Consider the following 7,110-nt stretch of genomic DNA (forward strand, 5'->3'; position numbering starts at 1 on the left):
AAATATATTTTATTGATTTCAGAGAGGAAAAGAAAGAGAGAGATAGAAACATCAATGATGACAGAGCATCATTGATCTGCTGCCTCCTGCACGCCCCCTACTGGGGATCGAGCCCACAACCCAGGCATGTGCCCTTGACCGGGATCAAACCTGGGACCCTTCAGTCCATAGGCCAACGCTCTATCCACTGAGCCAAACAAGCTAGGGCAGGTATTTTCTTTACATAGCTACAATGTTTGTATAACACCCTTACATTGAGTCAATCTATGTTATTGGAAAATATTGTTAAAGACCATTTGACAAAATCAATCAGGCTAACACTCAATCTCTATAAGAACTGGCAACTTACATGCTATAAAATACATAGTAGGTTTCTCCATTTTATTTGGATAACTAGTCCACCATATAGAGAACCAATGGTTGCTCTAAGTTACAGAATTAACATTACAACTACCTTAAAAAGCATATTGGTGCTTTTCTTGCATGGGATCTAAGAAAAAAGTTGGAAGATAAGTACAAGAAATTCACTTGGGTCCCAGTGGGTTCAATTCCAGTCAAGGGCACATGCCCGGGTTGTGTGCTCGATCCCCATTGGGGGATGTGTAGGAGGCAGCCAATCAATGATTCTCTCTCATCATTGATGTTCTCTCTCTCTCCTTCTCCCTTCTTCTCTGAAATCAATAAAAATATATATTAAAAAAAAAAAAGAAATTCACTTGGGTGCATATCACTTTCTTTTCCCCCAGAAAGGAGAGTCAAGAACACGATCTCAATTAGAAAACAAGGAACTCTTGTTTTAATGAAAATGTTTGGATGTATGCCAGCAAAACAAGGGCAAAAATCAAGAAAGAAGAAGACATGGGATACAAGAACACAGCAATCAACCCCAGTGTAGAAGAATGCCAAGATGCAGCAGAGCTGGAAGCCATCTTTCTCCACAGGACAAAGCCAGTGGGCTCCACGGAGCATGTATTCAACAATGGAAATGGACTGCATTTCATGCTGGAGATGGGGAAAGGAGGCACATATTCTTTTCAGTAGGGAAAAAAGAAAGGCATTTGGAATTTGTAAGAAAAAAATCACAAGAAAGCTACAGTCCAGACATGAAGCAAACTAAAATATGTCTTGATTATAAACAACTAATGGAATTTAAGGAAAGTGGCATTCTCTTTTGGGTGGCTGAGGGGTCAAAAAGTGGACCCATGAAACAGGAAAGAAATGTCCTGCACGGCACCTGTCTCTGCACTAATATTTACATAGTGATAATAAAGCAAAGGTTGCTGACTGCCATTCAAAGTTCAGAACCAGTTATAGACAAAACATCGACTATTTATTTATAGCAACAGAACAGAGTGCTGCTGTCACGAATCTTGATGTCATCAAATTAAAAGACAGAAAGCAAAAGTGAAGCGGACAGAGGCTGGGTGGGAGAAGAGAGGGGAGAAGGGAAAGAGGGTGTGGCAATGGCTTCACCATACGTTGGGGAGACAAGAGCTGCTACAATAAAGCTGAAGAACAAGAAACAGGAGTATATCTTATTTTAAGTTATGAAGACTTCCAATAAAATAACTAAAGAAAATAGAATTACCAAAAATGGATAGGAGCGAGAGAAAAGCTTAAGCAGTTAAATCCTCACATTTCAGAGGTAGGAGTAAATGTCTATAATTGATACAGCAAGAAATATTAACATAGGAATATTATTCCAAGCTATAAAGAGGACTACCAAAAACAAAAATAAATGAGTTGCCCTTGAGAAGCGGTACTGGGATGAGGAGTGGAGAAAGAATGGCATTGGGGCTGTGGCATCCTATATAATAAAAGCCTAATATGCAAATTGTCCCCTCGACCAGGAATTGGACCGCTCGCTATGACATGCCCTGACCACCAGGGGGCAGCGCAGAACATGGCAGTGTCAGCGACAAGGCGCTGGCAGCGGGCAGCAGTAGAGACGCTGCCGGCCCTGATGGGACTACAACGGGATGGTGGAACAGGTGAGCAGGCGGCACCAGGCCAAGGAGGGTGCAAGCGGGGGCCATAGGTGGCGGCAGGGGGCGGGGCCACTGCCTGACTCCCAGGAGCTTAGGGAGCTTGGCGGGAGGCCTGGCCCCTACCGATTGCCCTGCAGACGGCGACCAGCAGCCAGCAGGCCCTGATCACCTGATCGGGGGTGGGCCCCAGGCTGGGAAAGGAACTGGGGGTGGGTGGCAGTGAACAAACCTCCTGTGGCGCTGGGGCAGGGGGCTGTGACCTCTCGCCAGCTACCTGAAGCGGGGGTGACAGGGACAGAGGTGCAGTGAGAATGCAGGGTATCCACTGAGCTCGCTCTCGCTCCCCCTGCTACTCTCCCCCAGAATGCCAGGGCTCAAGCGATAGGGAAGCATCTCTGCCTGGGGACTTGGGAGCCGTGACTCAGGCAGAGGGGTTACACAGGGGCCCAGGTGCTGCCCAGGGCCCAGAGGTCAGCTGGGACCTGCCCATCCATGCCAGACACTTGCGCTTTGATCGCCAGCCAGGCCTCAGGACCGCACCCATGCACGAATTTCGTGCACCGGGCCTCTAGTCTATATATATAAAAAGCTAATATGCTAAGTGTCCATCTGACCGGTAGCTATGATGCATACTGACCACCAGAGGGCAGACACTCAAAGCAGGAGCTGCTGAGCTGCAGTGACTTGGCAGTGACTGAGAGAGCCAGAGTCCTCGCAAGGCCATGTGATTCCACCTTCAGCCTTGGGTTATGTTGTTGCTGGGGCACTGTTGGCCCCAAATCTGGTTTACTGCACACTTGCATTTGCGTTCCACACCTTGTACAACAGCAACTTTGCAGAGTGCCCTCTCATACTCCGGGCCCCCTGAGGGGATGTCGGAGAGCCAGTTTCAGCTTGACCCCCACAGGCCAGGCCCAGAGACCCCACCTGCTGGAGGGACCCTGCTCACTCTGCAGATGCCCTTCAAGCCACAGCACCACCCCAGGTGCGGCTGGCCGGAGAGGGACCGCGGGAGGTTGACTCCAGGGCGTGTCTAGCCCCTCTTGCCCAATCCCACCCCTGCCGGCCACCTTCTAATTAATTTCCTTTCAATGTGCATGAATCTGTGCACTGGGTCACTAGTTTCATTATAAGTCCTCTAGATTGGCAATTTTCTTTTCTTTTCTTTTTTTACTAAATATTAACTCAATTTTTTTCTTTCTTTTTTATTAAATCAGAAGGGAAGGGAGAGGGAGAGAGAGATAGAAACATCGATGATGATAGAAAATCATTGATTGGCTGCCTCCTACATGCCCTCCCCTGGGAATGGAACCAGCAACCCAGGTATGTGCCCTGACGAGGAATTGAACCATGACTTCCTGGTTCATAGGAATAATGCACAACCACAGAGCCACGCCAGCCAGGCTAACTTAATTTCTTAAAACAGCTAATAAAAACAAAGAACCAAGTTGGATTGAATTTAGATATAATAATCTTTTTTTCTTTAGCATATCAATATAGAGAGTATTAATACTTTGTTTTTTCTTTAACCATTGTGCACTCTAAGCAATTAGCACTTGTTTCTCACTTCAGGGATTTCTAGACAGATGAGGTAGTCATGGAACATAACACATTAAACATGATTTTCAAACCAATCAGACAACCCGAGGTTATGCCACAGACTGATGAAAGTTTTGTGGACAATTATTTGCTAGAGAGAAATACAACCAAGTGGTGTAGAGGAGCTCTCAGCAGTTCATATCTTCTCCGTTTTAACAGGGGCCACGGGTGCCCCTTCAAGATGATGCTCCTGGGGAGTGGAGCAGGGATAACTTCCTGCAACATCATTTTCCTCAAGCACAAAATAAGCAGGAGGATGGGGAGAGACTTATCATCCCCACAGTTTGTCAGGACAAGTAGTTATGGCCTGAGCAGCTTTAAAGATTTGCACAGTCGCCCTGACTGGTTTGGCTCAGTGGATAGAGCGTCGGCCTGCGGACTCAAGGGTCCTGGGTTCGATTCCAGTCAAGGGCATGTGCCTTGGTTGCGGGCATATCCCCAGTGGGGAGTGTGCAGGAGGCAGCTGATCGATGTTTCTCTCTCATCGATGTTTCTAGCTCCCTGTCCCTCTCCCTTCCTCTCTGTAAAAAATCAATAAAATATATTATAAAAAAAAAAAAGATTTGCACAGTGTGTGAACCCTGGCAGGGCTGAATTCTTATTTGTGTTTTGAGTATCATTTGAATTTTTTTGTTTTTAATGAGATTGCCTAATAGTCTTTATTAAATTTAAAAATTTTTCATTATGCTAGAAGCCACTAAAATTGGTTCTCTTTTTTATTCAACCTCTAGTGAATATTGGCTTCATTCTGTAACCTAGTTTATCTCTAATTTTGTATATAAATTTCTCCCTTTCTATATTTTGAGATGAGGGTGGAATACTTATGAGGCAGATAGTAATGAAGTTCTAGTTCAGTTTTAGTGCATATATAAATGAAGGTAAAACCATACAAATACTCATAGAGCAGTACAAATTTTTGATTGATTAAAAAATATATATATTGAGGCTAGCTGATAATATTCTATATCAAGACAGGACTAGAAGCCCTGGCTGGTGTGGCTCAGATGGTTGAGCATCCTCCTGAGCACAGAAGGGTCTGGGGTTCGATTTCCGGTCAGGGCACATGCCTGGGTTGTGGGTTTGATCCATAGTCCAGGTGCATGGGGGAGGCAACTGATCACTGTTTCTCTCTCACATCAATGTTTCTCTCTCTCTCTCCCACTCTCTAAAAAAATCAATTAAAAAATTAAAACAAAAAACAAAAGATGACAGGATTGGAAGCATTATTACACCCCTTGCAGCACTTTAACTGCTTGAAATTTTAGAAAATGTTTTCATTTAGTCCAGGATTTCTCAACATTGACACTATTGACATTTTAGATAAGATAATCCACTCTTGTGGGGGCTGCCTGTGCAGCACCCCTGGTTTCTATCACTGGATGCCAGTAACATGCTCTCCCCCAACTCCCAGTAGTGAGGACCAAAAGTGTCTCCACACTTTGCAAAATATCCCCTGGGGGCAATATTGTCCCTGGTTAAGAATCATCTCTATATATAAATGGCTAATATGCAAAGTGTCTGACTGTTCAACTGGTAGCTATGATGCACACTGACCACCAGGGGGCAGATGCTCAATGCACAGGCATGGAAACATGGAACAGACTGATGAATCTCAGAGGGAAGAGGGGAGGAGGGAGGGAGGGGAAGAGATTAACCAAAGATCTTATATGCATACTAGAGTCCTGGTGCATGGATTCATGCACCGGTGGGGTCTCTGGGCCTGGCCTGTGGAAATTGGGCCGAAACCAGCAGTCTGACTTCCCTAAAGGGGTCCCAGGTTGTGAGAGGGCGCAGGCCAGGCTGAGGGATGCCAGCAGAGCACGAATCCATGCACTGGGCCTCTAGTTTAAAAATAAGAACCTTATATTTAAAGAATTAAAATTTAATTTTAGAGATACTACTACTGTGTCAACTTTGCCTATTTCTCATATGATGAATTTGTCTTGCACACCATTGAACATTTGAACTTGAGAAATATAAACCATAATGGACTCTGATTCTTAGATAAGATAAATGGGGTCTTTAGCACTGCAGTTGACTGGCATTTTCAACTAACTCATAAATAGCAGAACAAATATGATTTGATATTTTTAGCTTAGGGAGATCTATCTTAAACCATGCGTGGCTGATAAAAATGTGAAATCTAAGCTCTTTGAATTTCTCTTGAGTTAACCAGATGGTGTGTTTCGGATCTGCCTACAAAATCTTTCCATTCTTTCTAAATAAAATGCTATTTTTTTACTTTCCACTTAAAAATCATATGCTTTTAGATTTTTTCCAAGTTAAAAAAAAAATCGAGGCTACATTAGACACTAAAGTAAACTATCACGCGTCCTGGGATTCCTGGGACTTGGGTCATCTCAGGAACATGTCACTTACCTTCATGTTCTTTACCTTCACCTTCTTATATTGTCACGTCATCTAGGCTTCTTGTATATCCTTATGGTAACAGCAAACACACATATATTCCTTATTATGTGTCAGGCACGTTCTAAGCTCTTTTACATATGTTTAAATTTAAAATTTTTTCCACCTTATTGATATTTAAAAAACTGCATATATCTAATGTATACAATTTGATAAACTTGCACATATGCATTCACCCATGAAACTATCACCATAATGAAAGTATTCTTTGTCAAAAATACCACAGAAACCCAGCCAGTGTGACTCAGTGGATTGAGCACTGTCCCATGCACCAAAAGGTCACCCGTTTGATTTCCTGTCAGGGCATATGCTCAGGTTTCAAGCTTGATCCCCAGTAGGGGGCGTGCAGGAGGCAGCTGATTGATGTTTTTTTCTCTTTGAAAACATCTATTTCTATCTATCTCTCCCTCTCCCTTCTTCTCTTTAAAAAAAATCAATTAAAAAAACATTTAAAAAATACCACAGAAGTGATGCTTCAGGAGACACATAATTTTGGTTTCTCCCATTATTGTGATACTATGCTTGACATTGGTTAAGGTGGTATTGGCCAGGTGTCTCTGCTAAGTTATTAGTTTATCTTTTGTACTTAATAGATATCTTGTTACTGTTGTTCTTCAAACTTTCACCCACTAGTTTTAGCATCCATAATTATTACTATGACTAGAGGCCCGGTGCACAAAAATTTGTGCACTGGGGGGGCGGGGAGGGGGGGGTTCCTCAGCCCAGGAGGGCAGGCATCCCTAGGTGCAGCCCCTGGTTGGGCTCAGAGCAGGGCTGATTGGGGAGTTGGGGTGCCGCCCCCCTGTCATGCACAGAAGAGGGCGGATCGGGAGGTTGTGATGCCAACGCTAGTCATGCTCAGGGTAGGGCTGATTGGGGGGTTGGGGCACCGCCCTCGTCACACTCAAGGCAGGGTCGATAGGGAGGTTGCGGTGCCACCCCGTCACACACAGAGCAGGGCTGATCAGAGGGTTGGGGCGCTGTCCTCTGTCACGCACAGAGCAGGGCCCATCAGGGGGTTGAGGAGCTCCCCCCTGTCACGCACAGAGCAGGGCCCATCAGGGGGTTGGGGAGCTCCCCCCTGTCACGCACAGAG

The sequence above is a fragment of the Myotis brandtii genome, unplaced genomic scaffold (assembly GCF_000412655.1).
Source record: "Myotis brandtii unplaced genomic scaffold, ASM41265v1 scaffold953, whole genome shotgun sequence".
Taxonomy (NCBI): Eukaryota; Metazoa; Chordata; class Mammalia; order Chiroptera; family Vespertilionidae; genus Myotis; species Myotis brandtii.